At 39.8% G+C, this 18,872-nt stretch overlaps 1 long non-coding RNA gene and 1 pseudogene across 1 annotated transcript in view; one reads left to right on the top strand and one right to left on the bottom strand.

Annotated features, from left to right (window-relative positions):
- Nucleotides 1–18,872, top strand: part of LOC128311279 (uncharacterized) — a 208,002-nt gene that overhangs the window by 112,855 nt on the left and 76,275 nt on the right. The window lies entirely within an intron of this gene.
- On the bottom strand, nt 10,505–10,939 carry LOC106967941 (alpha-synuclein-like; annotated as a pseudogene).

Genomic DNA, 18,872 nt, shown 5'->3' with positions numbered 1-18,872 from the left:
CTAAGCCTGCTGTGCCACAAACCTTTGTGAGCAGTAGCTCTGGCTAAAATCTGGAGATGAGTAAAGAATACTGGAGGGGCTCAGTACATCTTAGCCCTGACAGCTGTCTCAGCCTGCTGATCTACTGAGGGGAAGAAATAGGGTCCCAGTGAACAAGGAGCCAAGAGTACACATTTTTTTTTCCCAGAAAGAGGAAGTTAATCCCCAGCTTTCGTGTGACCAATGAAGACATGATACCCGAGGCTGAGAGATCAGCTGTGTCTCTCTTGCCTAGGCAGAGAATGCCATGGAAGGCAGGGGCCACAGATCTGCAGGTGGTGCAGGAATTTGGGAAGAACTCAAGATGCACGCGAGGCCTGCGCTTTCTCTGCAACCCTGGCCCTCAGTCCAATCTCAGATGCTGGGAGTGACCAGATCTACAGGTAACTGGGGCTTACCTGCTCATGTTGGCCAACAGTCGGGATTTACAGTTTTACAGCTCCTGTTCCAATGGATAATCAAGATTCTCATTGACCACGCCATCACTCTATTATATGTATTTGGTAATTGAGGAGCCAAATGGAGAAATACTGTGGCTTTTAGCTGCAACTACAGGAAGAATTCAGAATGACAGAAATTTAGTTACAGTGGCACTTCAATTAATAACATCCATGGAAAACATGCCCTTTACAAGGATAGCATCATGTTTGAGAAAATGCAAAACAAAAACAGCTATAAATCACAAAAAGTTGCTGTACAGGCTTTTACTCGACTGAAAAAAAAAAAGACAATCCAACACACCCACAAATAAAAAATCCAAGCAATCAACCGAGAACCTCTCTTTCACAGCTTGTGTTGTTTCCCCACAGTTTAAAGTGAAGAAAGAATTCTCTGAGCAAAAATTCCTTGGAGTATCTGGTCTCATCTTTCTGCACCTGCCCCGGCATTCTGCCCACTTGTCCCAGCATACTGCCCACCTGCTCCAGCACACCCCCTGTCTGAATTCACAGATTACTTCCTCCTCTTCTCCTAATGTTCAAGACCTTCTTTCATATCTTTTTCTCCATCAAAATTGAGAGTAATCCTGAAATCTGCACTATTTATCCTCACTGAGTATTGATTAATTAATTATATTTTAACTCAACAGATCTGTCAGTATGCCCCATGGACCACAGTTTTTCAGATGGCAGTGGGTGTGATGTAACCAAGAGGAAAGGGTTGTGGGTCAGATTAATTTGGAAAGTGTGGGACTGAACAGCTTCAATGGACTTGTCAGAAACTTTAATGGATATATGTAAATTTAAAAATCATAAGAAGGGTGTTAGAGCATCCACTGTTTCCAGAACTTATTTGACTGTGGTAGAAATTTATTTTGAGCATCTCCAGAAACTTAGGTGTGTCTGACACATGCTGGAGAATGCTGTTTTAGCTGAAGCTCATTTAAGCATGCTTAAGCAGGGTGCATCTAAGCAGTTTGTTTACATTTTACACCTACGGTAGGTTGAATAGTGGCCCCCCAAAGATGTGTACAAGTCCTCACCCCCAGTACTTGTGAATGTGGTATTATTTGAAAATAGGGTCTTTACAGATGTAATTAAGAGTCTCATAATGACATCATCCTGGTTTTATGGTGGGCCCTGAATCTAATGACAGTGTCCTTATTAGAAATTCAAAAGGAGATGACACAGAGATACACAGGGAGGAGGTCATGTGAAGAAGGAAGCAGAGAATGGAGTTCTACTGTCATCACTGAGGAATGCCAAGAACCATAGAACTTGGGAGACTGAAGGAGGGGTTCTTCCGGAGAGCCTTTGGAGGTGGATGGCCCAAATGACACTGACTTCAGATTTCTTCTCTTTCAGAACTAAGAGGAATATACTTCTCTTGTTTTACACCTCTTGGTTTCTGGTAATTTGTTTTGGCTGCCCTAGGAAAGTAGTACAATGCCATCTTCTTCTAATTGTGGAGTGTGGTGACTGAGGCTTCCTTTTTATTTATTTATTTATTTATTTATTTATTTATTCATTTATTTATTTATTTATTTATTTTAAAAAGATTAGGTGTCAGTGAACAATGGGCAGATATTTGTGAAGGCAGAGCCAGACTCTGTGTTTTGATCAGTGAAAATAAAGTTGATATAATCTTGTGAGTTGGTTGATTGCTGGTGGTGGTGGTGAGGTAGTTAGAAGAAATAGCCATGGTTTCTATTCAAAGACAATTCCTCTCCTTTTGGGTCCCTTTACAGTGCTTTGCTCTCTTGGTGAGGGGCTCCTGCACCCATCTATCTTCTTCAGTTTCCACACCTGGTCAGTCACAAAAGCTGATGGTGTTAACTTGCAGTATTACTCCGGTCTGTCCTCTTATTCATCTGTTTGCTGAAGCTCCTGAGTCCAGGCTTTATCAGCTCTTACCTGGCCCCCTGGAACTCCTGACCATCCTCCACTTAGCTTCACTCCAAAACATTTTTGTTCCAAGCATGTTGTGTATCCTCTTCTCTCTCATCACTTTAAATACTGCCATGGGGACACCTGGGTGGCTCAGTCCATTAAGCCTCTGACTTTGCCTCAGGTCATGATCTCATGGTTTGTGAGTCTGAGCCCCGCTTCTGGTGAGCTTGAGCCCTTCTTCCGGCTCTGTGCTGATGGGGCAGAGTCTGCATGGGATTGTCTCTCTCACCCTATCTCTCTGTCCCTGGGTCACTTGTGCCCCCACCTAATAAATAAGTAAGTAAGTAAGTAAATACTACCATGACCTCCCTCTTCTCTTAGATGAAAACCAACATCTTTACTATGTGCAACAAGACCTGCTATCATCTGATCTCCACTAACTTTCCAAACTCATCTCACACCCCACTTCCCTCTGCTCTCTTCTCCCTATCTCAGAGGATAGAGGGAGTCTCTGTTGTTGAACCCATGCATAATTTCCATTCCTGCCTGCATGGTCACCTTGTTCATGAACTTAATGAAGAAGCATGGGTTGATGGGGGAAGGAAGCTAACACATAACTGTTTATAGAAAGCCTCCTTCCCAGTGGAGGTTCTTTGGTCATCGTTCATTTGGGACAAAAATATCCTTGTACTGTGGGTCCATTCAGATAGGTCCTTATACATAGATAGAACTCTTTCCTGAGTCCTCTTTTCCTGAATTTCCCAAGGAACTTTATCCTTCCAAGTTCCCGACAGTCTGGAGGAACAATTAAACATTGTCCATGACTTGATATAAATTCTGACCTTAGGTCTTACCTGCTTCTAGGCAGAGTAACCCACAGGAAGAACTCCTCAAAGACCTACTCAGTGCAGTAGTCCACTTTTGGTACCAGCAGTTTTGATAGAAGTATCTGTAAATCAGGCTTAAAATGTCCTCTTGGTCAAGTGGTCATAGAGAATGTCTTTCTGAACCTTAAACAGTAGGCTGACAGAAAGGTGGTTACACAGCCTTTAGGAATGAGGCTTTAGGAGCAGCTACACCAGGAGGGTGAACCACCTGCTTATACTTTCAGGTTGTGCTCAAGCCTGATCTCATAAATAACATGTCTAATTGATAATGGGGTGCCACTAGACATACTTATTTTTACGGGTTGTTAAAATCAAATAATGCCATTTGCATGGTAAGACATTCAGTATCTACCAGGGCTCAATAGCAAGCCAAGAGTGGTTTCTCAAAATTTGAATAGCTATTTAACTGAGAGTGCATGATTTTACTATAGTTCTTGAGGCCATTTCTCCCATTGGAGATAGCTACAGTGGAGATGTCTACTGCTGTAGATGGTCTAAGCATCATTGGATCTTCTGGATCACAATTCCAGGGGGCCCCTGGGTTCCACTCACTGCATTCGCTTCGGGGGATCCCAGTTAATGGCATAGAGAGAATCCTGGTATGGGTCTTTCTTCTTCCCTCCTTCCATCCCTGCTTCCTTCCTTTCTCCTCTTTTGCCTTTCTACTTTGCCTTACAAATTTATTGAGCCCTCTCTACCACAGTCGGCTCTGCCTAACCATGGAAAGACCCTGTCTCCTTCTCACTTCTCAAACTTAATGCAGTCCTTGCCCTTTTCTCCCTATACCCCCAGACTCCCAGATATAACTTTTATAATTCTGTCACTTTTGACATTATAATAGTTAGCACCTAATTCATTTTTTTTTAATACTGTAACTCTTCCTTATTCTGGAGTCTTAGAACACATCATTGACTCTGCTACGTCGTTTGACCTTTGTCAGAAACTTTCTAAGTAGGAAAAATGTGTTGAAGCCACGTGTCCTCTCTGCTAATGGAAGTGTCATACATTAAGTTGAATTTGCCTTGGGATTTGAGTCGCTGTTGAAACCGGGTCTTGGGACATGTAATAACTGTAGGGAGCCAGGATTTCTGCTTTATTCTTATTTGAGAGATGTTCCCTCTGAGAGTGGGACATATGTTTCTTCCTATCATAAACCTTTTTTCAGGAAGGGCCTGATAGGTCGTTTGGTCCATTGCACCAACAAGACCATATCTCAGGAGGAAGGACGCCCTCTAGGATCTGATCCCTGCTGGTTTCACAGCCTGGAGACATGGCCTTGCCCTTGCTTCCTGGGCAGCATCAGATTCATGGCTTCACTCTTCATAGGTTTACCAGGTTATTACACTGCATTTCTCTTTTGAAAATTCCTTCTCTTTCTTAATTTCTCTGCAGACAAAATGCCATCCCACATTACACATCAGTCTCACATATTTATGGACTAATTTCATGTGCTTCTCCTTTTTTATGAACCACTCAGCTGCCCTTGTTTATCTTCCTGGGAACCATCATTTCCCATATTATAGCATTTTTATTCCTTGTCACTCATTTCCCTCACTTTCGACATAATTTTGTGACCTTTAGAATCCCTAAACTTGGTGTGTCACCCTCAGAGAAATCTCAGTAGATTCATGCCTTCTTTTTTTTCAGGGCAATAATAGAGTTTTGTACATGTACTCAACAGTGGTATTTATTCTTCTCCCTGGCCGAGCTCATAATATAAACTTCTTTCTAATTTGCTATTCTTGTTTGCCCCTTGGTGTCTTTTTTCATTATTAGTTCCCTATTTCCTCCACTCCCTTGGGCCTAGCGAGCTTCTCAGTCGAATGAGTTAGCATTTTTCACATTGAGTTTTATACAGCTATATCTTGCCTGGGTTTCCACACTTATTTATGTCTTTCTATTATTTTATCTTTGCTCATTGATATTTGCAACATCCCTTAGATTAGTAATATCAGGAAAATCTCATTAACTTGCTGATCACTCTTTCTCCCAGATCTTTATTAAGATATTAAGATTTAACACCAATTCCTTAGTACCCCACTAGTCATTTTGGTTTCACGCAAGTCTTTGAGCCGAAATGAGAAAGGACCCTGGAGGTGTGTCTGTCAGTTCTCTTAATACCCTACCTTGCATGTCATCTGAATCTGTTAATTTATACATGCTCCTTAGATTTTCCAACTCTTCCTTCAGTTCTACTTTTTCTGTAAGAAGCTCTTTATAAGACTTCATCATTTATTCATTGTCCATATTTAGAGTCTTTCAGAGTTAAAGATGGATTCCCCCTATCTCCGTAAATTGTTGTAGAAGGTGAGGGATACCGACCTGTATTGAGTTCTTATTATTATGTTCTAATGATGTTAATATTATTTTATCCAGTGGGCAGCACTCCGTGTAAGGAGGTGTTATAACCTCCTTTTTGTGGATTTTGAAGCTGGGGTGCAAAGAGGGTTGTAACCTTATTATTGGCATGTGGTGAAGAAGTGGCTGAGCTGGAATTTGAACACAGTGCACCAGCCAACTGCTGAAGGTCAGTCAGGCAGGCAGCTGCATTGCTCTGTGGCCTGTTGGCCCTCTGCTGGGGGGTTTTGGGGTACCTGGTGAATGCTGAGAGAAAGCATCCAGTGAGGAAGGTAGTTAGGGTGCTGCTGAGGATAAAGCAGCCACAGTGTGCTCTGGAAGGATTTCAGGAATCTCGTGGGAAGAGCAATGCCAAAAAGGCAGTCCTAAAAAGCACCTGTGTGGCTACCTCCCCTTGTGACCTCCCTTTGTGATCTCTGATTACTCCCCACAACTTGACACAGGTCTTCTGACTGTGCTTGACCCCCTGCATCTGCTGCAGGAAACTTTTGGTCTGTTTAGCAGAGCACCACCTTGGGATATGGTATTATTCTTTAAGGATCATGGCTCTCTTTTCCTTCCACTGTCTCTGGTGGGGCATGAATTTGGAAAGACACAGCTAATTCCCTTTCTTAGAAGAAAGCTAGCATGCAGCAGTATGATGAAGGGTGCAGAGAAAAGTCATGGTAAGTGTATAAAAGATTGACATTAGTGAACTCGAGGGAGAAATTTTGTCCAAATGGACTCAGTGGCTTGGACACTGTCCAACTGTTATCAGTTTGGTTGTGGCTGCTCTGTGAGGTTCTCTGAGTCATATATACCCTCCTGACACAGACCTTTCCCTTCTGATCCACACAAGACCCTTGGAGAGCCTGCGTGCCTGGGCTTTGGAACTTGTTCCCCTGGGTCTCAGCATTGGACCAGTCCTCCAGTTTCCATACTCCCAAAATAGCTGCTTGGGACTTAAGCAGCCGAGGTCAGATTCTTGGTCATCTTGCTAACCTAGAGGAGAGGGCAGGTGGATCAAGGTTGGTCCCTTGAAATAGGGAGGAACCAAGGGCCACATGCTGGAGATGTGTTCTCAGATAGCCATCCTTAGGTTTATTTAGATTAAGTTATAGCAGCTCAGCAAATTTACATATACTGTTAAACTCACTATCCTGGAGTATTGTGCTGGGCATTTAAAATAGTGATAGAAGTGTCCCAAATAAGGTTGCCAGATTTAGTAAATAAAAATACAGGATACCTGGTTAATCTGAATTTCAGATAAACCATATATATATGTATATATATATATATATATATATATATATATATATATATATATTTAGCGTATGCTCCAAAGAGTGTATGGAAACATTTTCTCAGCTGCATAGAGACTGTGTGGGTGTTAAGTAGCACAGCTATAGCTGACATCCTCTACCCTGATGAGCTTGAAATATTGCATGGGACATATTTATACTAAAAAAAAGTTATTTGTTGTTTATCTGAAATTCAAATTTAGTGAAGCATCATATATTTTATTTGGCAACCCTAGTCCCAAAGGCAGATGCCTTAACTCAAGTAGTAAACACATCATGGGGAAGATCAAGTCCCATGGGAACTTGACACTTGATGCTGTAACAGTATGAGGCAGGAGCTAATTCGGGCCAGATGAATGCCATGAACAAAAATCTCAGAAATGTGGGGCGCGTGGTGGCTCAGCCGGTTAAGCGTCCGACTTAGGTCGTGATCTCACAGTCTGAGCCTTGCATTGTCAGCACAGAGCCCACTTCCCCCTCTGTCCCCCTCTCTGTCCCCCTCTCTCTCTGCCCATCCCCAGCTGGTTCTCTCTCTTTCCTTTCTCTCTCTCTCTCAAATAAATAAACTTAAACAAAAAGCTCAGAAATGTAGGATTTCCACTAGATTCAAAGACTCCATAGGACTTCAGGAGGCAGAAATAAGGTGTGCTTGGAGAGGGGAGTGGATTTCAGGTGGGCAAAGAGACCTAAGCAAAGGTGTGGAGGTGGGAACATTGTGGGAGATGATGAGTAAGACTGTGGGAGAATAAACTGGGAAAGGATTGAAAGGGAAATTGATGTTGAGCTCTGTTCCATTGTTCATGTAGGGCCATTAAGCATTTTAACCATGGGAAAGAAACACTGTGAGTCATGTTTTAGGAAGATCATGGTTTCCTCTAGGAGGAACCTGAGGCAGAGGGAGGTTAAGTAGTTTGCCCACCACCAGCCTTGTAGCAAAGAAAGGGGAAAGGCCATGTAGATATGGTCAGCTTTAAGCAACTAAGAATTATATATGGAAACCTAATTCTTTTTCTAAAGGGCTTAATCTTTTTCTTTGTGCCCTTTCCCTAGATTGTGTAGAAACTGTATAAGTGGCAGAGTTGTAAGCTGACAATGTCTACCCTCAATGAACTTGACCTCTTTCTCAACCTCTTTTGATATTTGGAGTTTAGGACACACAATTTAGTAGATCCTGAGAGTATTTCTCCCCAAGTGCTGGGATGACAGCGAGGAAGTACGTATTCACCTGCTTTATGCTGGCCTAACCTATGGGGTTATCCAGGAGGTCCATGACCACCTTTCCGGCTGCAAATGAGTCGGGTTTAGTTTAATCCACTAAATTGTTGTCATGGCCAATGTAAATCCTCCTCCAGCCCATCTCTCTCTTTCTCAAAGGGATATATAGTGCAGTAAGAATGTGGCCTCTTAGCTCAGTGCTGGCAACTTTAGAACTGTTTTCAGTCTGTGGGTTTTATACTGATTATGCTATTTCTACTTCAGTACAAAGGCAGTGTTTTCTTGCTTGCTTGCTTGCTTTTTTTTTTTTTTTTAAGTGACAGAGAGGAGGGGCAGAGGGAGAGAGAGAATCTTAAGCAGGCTTCACTCTTAGTGTGGAGCCCAACGTGGGCTCGATCACATGACCCCAGGATCATGACCTGACTTGAAATCGACAGTTGGACACTCAACTGACTGAGCCACCTTGGTGCCCCCAAGTGTAGGATTTTCAAGGAAACACCATCCTGTTTAGTGCTTTGAGGCATTTCTTTTGTTTAGGCCACTCAAATTCATGTGTCAAAATAATATCAGGAAAACATGAGCAAATATCCATCCTTGTAATTTTCTGGGAGGTTGAGATTGCTTTCATGTAAGTGTTTATAATTTTGCTTTTCATTCACACGTTTATATTTTTTCTTTCTGCATTAACTAATAAATTCTTGTTTTCTGAATATGCCCAGGCTGTAAAATCACCTGTCAGAGGTACTTTAGTAGGGATTTAGGCATTAGAGGGAATGTTGGACTGAATGACTTTTAAGGTCCTTTCCATTTATGAGATTCTGTTATTCTATTTCCTTGGTGACTCAAAATCAAATTATATACCGATTTTCCCATAGTGCTCAAAAATTGCAGTTGACAGAAAGAGGGCTTGCAAATATTGATTTATCACATATTCTGTCTTTTGTAGGTTTAATCAGGCGATATATTACTGGAATTTATATTTTGATAATAATGATTTAATTACTTAGCAACTGTTTACACAATGTCAGCTGGTGAAGATTTCTGACGATTCTCCATGCTTTAGGCTGTCTGAAAAATTACAGTGTTAGGACCAGAAAAGAATGAGATGTGTAATATAGGTGTCATTCAGGGTAAGATAGGATGCAAAAGTTATTCTTACACAGTGGGCAATGGTCTTGATAATTCAGAATCAGTGAGGGAGTTTAAAAAATATATAGGTTGCTAGATCTCACCTTGGAAATTCTGATTCAATAGATCTGGGGTATGACACTGGAATCCTCTCTTCCCTAGAGAAAGTTGGGCTCTGACATTCTACCTTCTTAACAAAAACTGAGTGCTCTCCACACTTGCCAGTGTCCAGGAATGTGCATGTGGGCTGGGGTCCTCCTGGGGAGCAATTATTTCTCAGAGTCACAGACAAGATTTGGGGCAACCCCTCTCCCTGATGCCCTCTGATTTCCTTTTGTTTTTCTAGCACCCCTCCCTCACCATGCCAAACCTCATGCATCTTTTACTCTGTTTCTCCTGATGCTCTCTCCCTTCTCCGCATGCATCAGTAAAATCAAGAAATCCAGCCCTTTAGAAAAAAATTTCCTCCATGCCATATCTCCCTTACTGAACCCACTTTCATAAGTAAACCTCAAAATGGCAGATGGGATCCTGAAGAGAAAGACTAACTTCCTGTCTTAGTCTTAGTCTGTTTGGGCTGCCATAACAAAGTACCATGAACTGGGAGGCTTATAAAGAGCAGAAATTTATTGCTCAGAGTTCTGGAGGCTGGAAATCCAAGATCAAGGTGCCAGCACGTGAGGGCTCTCTTCCACCTCTACAAACTTTGGTCCTCATATAGTGAAAGGGGCTAGTGAGCTCTGTGAGACCTTATGTATGTATGTATGTATGTATGTATGTATTTATTTATTTATAATTTTATAGTTAATATTTATAGGTGCATAGTTTCATGCTCACATATTTTTAAGTATTGTATATATTAACAAATTTCACAATACATCATTATTTTAGACAGAATCATTAAATGACACCTAGAAATCTTATAATATATGGTGATAAATCACAACTTCTCAAGAACAGCAACAAAAAAAATAGTGAAGATTTAGAAATAAGTGGTAGTCACTTAGGTGTTTTAATTTAACTTTTAGATTTGAAGCCACAATATCCACATAGAGACTCTGCTACCATATATTCAGTTCAGTGAGAGGGAAGCACTGAAATGCTGAGTAAGGGCAGGTACAGATAATTTCAATCGTTGCTGATGGAAGAGTTTAAAATACGCTGTAAAAACTTTGAGAAAATGTCATGACTGGGCACGTTGGAACTGAGTACTTGTACAGGATGGAACATCTCTCAGTAGGTCTCAAGAAACTGCGAGTAAAAGTATTTCTTATGCTTCAGGTTCATAGTTTTGATACCTTCCTCAGAAGGCATTTCATATGCCTCATTGTCAGGATCAACAGGCATATCTTCCAGAATTCCTTCCTGTGGGCCTCCTTCTTCATTCTTGCCCAACTGATCCTTTTTGCCAAAGCCAGTGGCAGCTGTGATGCTCCCTGCTCCCTCCACTGTCTTTTGTGTGACTGCTGTCATCACGGGTCATCACCACCTCACCAACATTTGTCACTTGCTCTTTGGTCTTCTCAGCCACTGTTGTCACATCATGAACCGCTCCTTCCTTGGTTTTGGAGCCTACATAGAGAACACCCTCTTTTGTCTTTCCTGCAGCTTCTGCCACACCCTGTTTGTTTTTTTCAGCAGCAGCCACGACTCCCTCCTTGGCCTTTGAAAGTCCTTTCATGAATACATCCATGGCTAATGAATTCCTTTAAACCTTTTTTATAAATGCTAATCCTGTTCCTGGGAGGGTTCCACCCTCATGACCTAATCATGTCCCAAAGGCCCCACCTCCTAATGATATCACCTTTGGAGGTTAGAATTTCAACATATGAAGGGGTCTCCTGAGTGGCTCAGTCAGTTAAGCATCTGACTTCAACTCAGGTCATGATCTTGCAGTTTAGGTCATGGTCTCACGATTCATGGGTTCCAGCCCCATGTCAGGCTCTGTGCTGACAGCTCAGAGCCTGGAGCCTGCTTTGGATTCTGTGTCTTCCTCTCTCTCTCTTTCCCTCCCCAACTCATACTCTGTCTCTCTCTCTCTCTCTCAAAAATAAATAAAAAACCTTACAAGAAAAAAGAATTTCAATATCTGAATTTTGGGGAAAACAAACATTCAGACCGTAGTACTTACCAGTGGGTGATGCCAAATTGGGAGGTGGTTCTATAACTCTTTATGTATTTCAATAGCTTTATAAATCTGCAGAATAGTCTGTCTTTTCATTGTATACTTTGGTCAATAGGTCGTTCACATTACTGGCAGACTGAAATTAGTGAGTAAGGATTTTTTGCTTTCAGTGTGGACCTTCCCCAAACTCCCAAACACATTGCTTCCACAATGCATTCTTTTTTCCAAGTTAGAGACAATTACTTGGCCAGTCTAACTTTAACTTACGAAGGTGTTTGAAGGCGGATGTTGACTTGTTTGTTTTCCTTTTGGTTCAGGTTTCACTTCTTCCTTGGTAATTGCTTTCGGAAGAGATACTTAGCAGAAAAGCAAACTGTTGCACCTAAAGATTGATTATATCTTTTCTTCCATTACTCTGTCCTTATCAATTTTATGTGACATATGTGAAAGTCAATGTAATGTTCATTTTTCATGACTACATGAAGAAAATGCTCAGCTCTGAAAACTTTAAGAAAAATCAGAGACTTTCTCCTTACCTGCTTCAATCCCTATTGAATATAGTGTTTACTATTATAGTTTTTAATATGTACATGCATATCTTGAAAGTCTTTTTTCTTTTACTTTGAATGTTTTATGTGGTTATTTTAGAAAATGTAGAAAAAAAGTTTATTAAGAAAATTTAAAAAAATAAGAAAATAAAGACCATTTGCAATCTAGAGAACACTGTTTTATAGATATATGTGTGTATGTATATATAGTATTTATATACATATATTTGTAATCACTGATAAATTCTGTGCTGAAATGTGCAATAGAGTATACATTCTCTTTTGCTCCTTTTTTTTTTTTTTTTTTGAGGGAGAGAGAAAGAGAGAAAGACTGGGAACTGGGGAGGGGCAGAGGGAGAGGGAGAGGGAGAGAGAGAATCCCAAGCAGGTTCCTCACCCTCGGCACGGAGCAGCCTAACAGAATCTAACAAGAGTCTGATGTTTCACCAACTGAGCCACCTAGGTGCCCCTCCAATTAATTTCTTTATAAAGAATACTAGATGTGGAATTATTGGGTAAAAATGAATAAAATTTCTACAAGGCTCTTGATGCATAATGTCATATAAATTTTCCAGAATCTTAAAGCATATGAGAGGATGTATTAGTTATCTATTATTGTAAAAAAAATTTAACTCAATATTTAGCAGCTAGAAACAAGCTTTCATTATCACCCAGTTTGGGAGGGTCAGATATCCCACCATGGCTTATCACAGTTTCACTGGGCTAGGGTCTTTCGTAGGATTGTAGTCAAGGCATTGATCCCTGCTGCTTATATCTCAAGGCTCAAACGAGGGTGTGTTTCCTTTCAAGTTCACTCAGGTGGCTGCAGGCTGACTTCAGATTCTTGCTGGCTCGTGGCCAGAGGTATCAGTTCCTTGCCACCTTGGCCTCTCCTTAGAGCAACTCACAACATGGCAGCTGACTTCTCTCAGAGTGAGCAGGGGAGAGAGTGAGAGAAAGCAAGCAATATGGATGGAAGGCACAGTTTTTCTGTAAATTAACTTTGGAAATGTTAACTTTGCTGTACTCTATTTTTAAAAAATTTTTTTAATGTTTACTTATTTTTTAGAGAGACAGTGCAAGCAGGGGAGAGGCAGAGAGAGAGGGAGACACAGAATCTGGAGCAGACTCCAGGCTCTGAGCTGTCAGCACAGAGCCCGATGAAAGGCCCGAACCCACAAAACTGTGAGATCATGACCTGAGCTGAAGTTTGCTTAACCAACTGAGCCACTCAAGTGCCCCTTGCTGCACTCTATTTGTAAAAAGCAAGTTATCAAAGCCCACACTTGAGGGAAGGGCAAGAGTACAACAAGGAGGTGGGAATCATGGCAGCCATCTTTGAGGCTGCCTATCACAGAGTACTACTATCATTGCATCATTACCAGCACTGAATGTTTTTATATTTAAAGTTTTTTTTCAGTTTGAGGTGCTCCTTGGTGCCTCAGTTGGTTAAGTATCCAATTTTGGCTCAGGTCATGATCTCATGGCTTGTGAGTTCAAGCCTCACCTTGGGCACTGTGCCAACAGCTTGGAGCCTGGAGCCTGCTTTGGATTCTCTGTCTCCCTCACTCTCTGCTCCTCTCTCGCTCAAACTCTGTTTTCTCTCTCTCTCTCAAAAATAAATAAACATTAAAACACTTAAAATTTTTTAGTTTGATAAGTAAAAGTAATCACATTTCATTATAATTTCATTTTTTATTTCTTTTGTTACTAATGAATGAAGTGTTATTTATTGTTTATGGGTTGTTTCTAATTTTATTCTTTATTTTTTAATTTTTAAATTAAAAAAATTATTTTTTTAAAGTAATCTCTACACCCAAAGTGGGCCTCAAACTTACAACCCCGATATCAAGAGTTTCATGATCCACCAACTGAGCCAGGCACCCCTAATTTTATTCTTTAGATTGTCTATTTATTTTCTCCCATTTTTTCCCTTTGTGGGTCTTAGTCCCCACCCATCCCCTCATCTTCAAATGCTAATTTAATTTGAAATTGTGACTTATCTATGGAAGAAAGAGTTCCCTGTAAACTTTAGGAAGTTGAGAGAAATTTATATCTCATTTTGGTTTGTGCTTCAATGCAAGCACTTGTTTCTTAACAAAAAGATTGGACTTTTACCTGTGGCCACTACTGGCAGTTACTATTGAAACTCTGAAGAAAAATAATGAAAAATTTGACATTTATTTCCCCAACTGCCACTGGATTTCTAATGACATGTTGACATTTAATGGTTTTAACATTTATTACAGATGATCTAGCAATTTGTAGGCTAATCATTAGCATCTAGCTTTTTTATTCAGAACTGGTGAAAACTAATTAAAGTGCCATGCCTAAGAATTTGCAGAACTATAAAAGCCTTATCTACTAAAATGTTTCAAGAAGGTGAACTTTTAAATTTAAAAATCCAAGTTTTGTTTAGAGGATCAAGAATTAAATAGCAATAAGTAACACCACCTGTAATTGCAGGAAGCTTATTATTTCTGAAGACCAATGAATACATGTTGTATAAGAAAAGGAACATCAAACTTGTATTGGTCAATATGTGACCTTGGGCGAATCATTTAAGCCTGCTGATTTCTTCATCTACAAAACAGAGACCTAAGACTTTGTTACATCTTTCAAAATGCCATGAACATTAATGAAATAATACTTGCAAGACGTCAAATTAATGGGAGTATTTTTTTATGACTCTCACTAAATTCTGTTTTGTAACCTAGTCCCTCAATTTTTGGATCGCTTTAATTGCAGGACAGACCGTTCTGCCTTACTTTACGCTAAAATCTGTCTTCTGCTGATTTCTACCCATTTATTGCAGTTTTATTCTCTGAAACCATGCGAACTTTAATTCCTCTACTACATGTTAGCACTTTAAATGTTTGAAATAAGCTCCTTGGTTCCCCTCTAAGATTTAAAAAAATCCATACTAAGCACTATTCAGTCTAAAATAAAATTTGCTTTTTAATTTAGGAAAAACTTAAAGAACTTGAAGGAATTGTCATTTTCTCATGTGAAGTCAAATAACCAAAATTACTCAGTAAAAACTCAGCTACAATGCTTTACAATGAAAAGACATTTTTACACAGATATTTGGTCATTATTCTATGGTTGTTTATAATACAGTGGAGACAAGTGATGGGGCCGACAGCAAGAGAAAGCATTCTGATTGCTGAGCACCTGCTGCATTTGTAAGATGAATATGGCTCTCAGAGAATGCCTTGTTCTGGCAGAGAGAAGACTCTGGGGTGGACTGTAGTGGTGGAATTGGAGGAGGATCTGCTTTACATTTGGAGGTGGATAGTGGGTTGGATGAGAAGGTAGAGAAATTTCTTTCCCAGTGCTATGGCCATAGTAAATGCTCAGTATATTTCTTGGATCTTTTAGTGTGATGATGTTTTGTTTTAGTCTTTTAGCTGGGTTGATGAAAGTACTATAGGAAATCTATAGGACTATTTTGCTGCTGGTCATATTTAATCTTTCTTCATTCAATTCAATTAATTTTATCAGTTCATGTTTTAGAAGTGTATATTATGGATCAGACATTGTGCTGGGCATTGGAGATTTTTTAATGTTTATTTATTAATTTATTTTTGAGAGAGGGGAAGAAGGGCAGATAGAGAGGAAGGTAGAGAGAATCCTAAGCAGGCTCTGCACGGTCGGCACAGAGGCTGACATGGGGCTCACACCCACGAACTGTGGGATCATGAGCTGAGCCAAAACCAAGGGATATTTGCTTAACTGACTGAGACACCCAGGCAACCCTGGACACTGGAGATATTAAAGTGAATTAGGTAAAGTCCTTTTACTAAGACAGCTTGTATTATAGACAAGTGACAGATAGGAAGACAAGGGAGTGCCATGGAGAGGTCCAGGCCTTCCCATGGAGGTAGATCACAAGGTACAGAGGGGGCCTCTCAAGGCTTCTCAGAGTGATACTGAGGTCGAGTCTTAAAGACTGGGTGAAGAAAGAGAAGGGCATATAGAGATGGATATATGCAAAGGCCCTGAGGATACAATCCACATAGCCTATCTAGGCAATTGCTAATGGTTGAAAATGGCTTGAATTAGGGAGCTAGGGAGGAGCAGTGGTGGGAGATGAATCTGGAAAAGGAGCCAAGAGCCATATTACACTAGCTACCTGCCGAGTTCTTCTTTAAAAAGAATTGAGTACTCTTCTTACTTTCCATTGTCTCTGGCTTAGATTAATGTTCTCATCTGTTCCCACCAGACTTGTTCCATACCCACCTCCCACCCTTGCCCCAACTTTGTTTTCCTGCAGACACTACTTCTAAGCTCTTCTCCCTATTTGCCCCATCCCTGTCCTTCTCCCCTAACAGTAGGCCTTTTGTTTAGTCTTTGACTTCTGGTTATAGGCTCAGGGAGCCCAGGCTATTTAACTATAGTCCCACATGTCAGGGGTTTATGGAACTCTTAATTAGCAGTTATGTAAATCGGTATAAGTTAAAAATTTTAAACCTTTAAAAAGTTTTTTATTTCTTTATCTAAGCCACTAGCTAAAAGTTTAACAGTATCAGTTCACTTTCATTGCAAAGGTCAGAAACAATTCAAACTAGCTTTAAAAATGAATATATTAGTTCATATCACTGAAGGGTTCAAGTGTAGATCAGCATCACTCATTCCTAGATCTAAGGTTCACCAAATGGCAGCAAGACTTTGGCTGTGACTCTCCTATTTTGGCTCTTCTTTATTCTGTGCTGGCAGCATTCTCAGGCAGGCCCTCTCCATTTGGTGGCCTCTGGTGGCTCTAGAGTGATGGTATCCTTAGAGTTAGCATTATCCATGTAAAGAGTGCTTCGCCTCCCCAACAGTTCCATCCATTCTGGATTTGAGCTTCATTGGCTGGGCCTGTGTCTCGTGCCATTTCTGAAGAAGTTACTATAGCCAGAGGGATGGAACACCGCTAAGTGACAAGGCCATTTCACACGCCTATATCAGGAGCTGGTGGTTTTGAGATAGCTTAAGCCCAAACCACATGCTCAAAATGTGTAAGGGGTGGTTTCCTATGATGACTAGAATGCCATTACAGGAGAAATGGGTGCTGGGCAGCAAAAACAGAATGTATCTAACATAAAGATTTTACAGTTGAATATTCATTTATTCATTCTACAAAATTTACTGTCTGTGATTTAAAGATACACTGATGTATAAACATGGTCACTGTCCTCAGAATGGTCATAACCTTCAAGTGGAAAAAGATATGTAAGGTACCATATTAATTAACAAGCAACAATTATCTTTGGATCCACTTCAGTCTTATCTTCAGTGTTATCATGAGGGTCTCTGTAAGCCTTTGCTGAAATTGTTATGTATTGAAGATACTAGAAATGTCAAGTCTGAAATGAAAATATAAGTTAGATTTTTACTGCCTTAAAAACATTCAGAAAAATGTTTTGAATACTGTACCAGAGACTACAAATGAAGACTTTGATATATTCACTTTAGGAGAGCCAATGGGTGAACACCAGCTGTTTCCCCATTACTTGGGTGTGATATTGGAAAATCTGGAACTTCAGAACTTTTTGAAAGGATAAAAGAATATGAGTTTGGCAATCTTGGCTGTAGAAATTGTCTATAAAGAGGATGATTGAGAGTGATCATAATCTTAAAGAGGAGAAATGATCCTAAGTGACAATCACACAGACAAGATACAAAATAAGCAAGAATAAAAGTATTCTAGGAGAGAACACTCTTACAAAATTCAGGCTTGAGTTGAAATTCTTATTGGAATGCCAAGAGGCTCACATGAAATATACTACACACTTGAAGATATAAAATGTATCTTTATAACTAATGGCCCCAAAGAACATGGTATTTTACATTTACCTAGGCTCATTTATCCCCAGATCCAGTCAGACTTTCTAGATAAGTGCCAAATGTTAAGTGGCTTATTCAAGGTCACGCATCTTATCTTCCTGTTCTCATAGTTCAAATAAAATTCTAAACTTATATTAGTATGTGTAACAGCTTAAATTTAAGCTTTTTTTGTTGGTTTTAAGGATCTGCTATGTAAAGATTAAGAAGAAAAATGCATAAATGTAACACTGTGAAAGAGCATAGGTGTTCTGGTCACAAATCTCAATATAGGAAGCATAACCTGCTTCTAACTTAGATTGTTTGTAAGACATACAAGTACTTCTTTCTCTTTCTCTTTTATTATTAAGTAGATAGAAGAGTATTTAAAAATATGTGCATAGTATAACAAATATAATGAAAACAGTGTATCTACCACCTAATCTGACAAATGGAAAATTACTAGTAATCTTGAAGGCAGTATGTGCAGTATTGTATTTATTATATGAATATACCATAACTTACTTATCCATTCTACTGTTGATGGGTATTCATGTTTCTAGTTTTTGTTGTTTTGAACAGTGATATACTATTCTTGTCCATGTTTCTTAGACTTAGTGGAATTGGAGGGTCATCGATATGTACCTCAGCAGATAAATGCCAACTTATTTTCTGGAGTGACATTAACAACCAATAGCAGTGTGTTAGAGTTCTCATTGCTCCACACCCTTGCAGCTCTTGGTTATATAGACATAAATTTTTATCCGTCTGTAAGTATTTTATTATGTTTTATTTTGTATTCTTTAATCACTAATCAAGTTGAGTGTCTTGGTAACGTATTAGGCTCTTTGGAGAAATGTCTATCCAAGTCTTCAAACCATCTTCTACTGAAGTTTTTGTCTTTAGTATTTCTTTAAATTATTGAATTAACCTTCATTTTTTCATGACTTGGCCTGTTCACTTCTAACAGAGTCTTTTGACAAACAGAAGATCATAACTGTAATATACTTAAATGTACCCCTCTTTTCATTTAGAGTTTGAACTTTTGGCCTTGTGTAAGAAATCCTTCCCCACCCCAAAGGTCAAATAGGCGTTCTTCTGTTACTTTTATAAAAGCTTGTAGTTTGGGGTTTTTCCCCCTATTCATAAGTATTTAA

The sequence above is a fragment of the Acinonyx jubatus genome, chromosome A3, assembly GCF_027475565.1.
Source record: "Acinonyx jubatus isolate Ajub_Pintada_27869175 chromosome A3, VMU_Ajub_asm_v1.0, whole genome shotgun sequence".
NCBI lineage: Eukaryota > Metazoa > Chordata > Mammalia > Carnivora > Felidae > Acinonyx > Acinonyx jubatus.
The sequence above is the reverse complement of the archived record's forward strand: the minus strand, read 5'-3'. Positions and strand labels throughout refer to the sequence as shown.